A 1,023-nucleotide genomic window follows, 5' to 3' on the forward strand; every position below is an offset into this window, starting at 1 on the left:
TGCAGGGCTGGCGGGGGCCTGGGAGCCAGGGCTCCTGTGTTGTTGTGTTTGGAGGTGCAGGGCTGGCGGGGGCCGGGGAGCCAGGGCTCCTGTGTTGTTGTGTTTGGGGGTGCAGGGCTGGCGGGGGCTGGGGAGCCAGGGCTCCTGTGTTGTTGTGTTTGGAGGTGCAGGGCTGGCGGGGGCCTGGGAGCCAGGGCTCCTGTGTTGTGAGGGTTTGGGGGTGCAGGGCTGGCGGGGGCCTCGGAGCCAGGGCTCCTGTGTTGTTGTGTTTGGAGGTGCACGGCTGGCGGGGGCCTGGGAGCCAGGGCTCCTGTGTTGTGAGGGTTTGGGGGTGCAGGGCTGGCGGGGGCCTGGGAGCCAGGGCTCCTGTGTTGTGAGGGTTTGGGGGTGCAGGGCTGGCGGGGGCCTGGGAGCCAGGGCTCCTGTGTTTTTGTGTTTGGAGGTGCACGGCTGGCGGGGGCCTGGCCTGCCCTGCCCTGTGGCTGAGGCTCTGGGATAGGCTGTGCTGGTTGGCACAGAGCCGGACAGGGCTGGACCCAGACCAGTCTGACCGGATGGACGGGCCCGGGAGAATGGCATGAGGGGCAGGGGAACTTCTGAGGGGGGCGGTCCTCAGGGAGCTGCAGAAATGTGGGAGGGAGAAGGAGTTGGGTTTTCATTCAGACACCCCTCCCCCCACTGTACCCCCTGCTCCCCTCCCCCCACTCTGCTCCTCCCTCTCTGCCTCCCCCCCCCCCACCGTTCCCTCCCTTTCTGCCCTTCCCCCACTCTGCCCCTCCCTTTCTGCCCTTCCCCCACTCTGCTCCTCCCTCTCTGCCTCCCCCCCCACTCTGCCCCCTTCCTTTCTGCCCTTCCCCCTACTCGCCCCCTCCCTCTGCTTCCCATGTCCGCACACAATCCCTCCCCACTCTGCCTCCTCCTCCTCCTCAGGCCCCTCCCTGTCCCCTCACAGCTCCCTCCCCCTCTTCTGGCCCCTCCCCAACCCCTCCCCCACGCTCAGCTGCTTCCCGTCCCCCTTCGCCC

Source organism: Pelodiscus sinensis, unplaced genomic scaffold, assembly GCF_049634645.1.
Source record: "Pelodiscus sinensis isolate JC-2024 unplaced genomic scaffold, ASM4963464v1 ctg48, whole genome shotgun sequence".
NCBI classification, from domain to species: Eukaryota; Metazoa; Chordata; order Testudines; family Trionychidae; genus Pelodiscus; species Pelodiscus sinensis.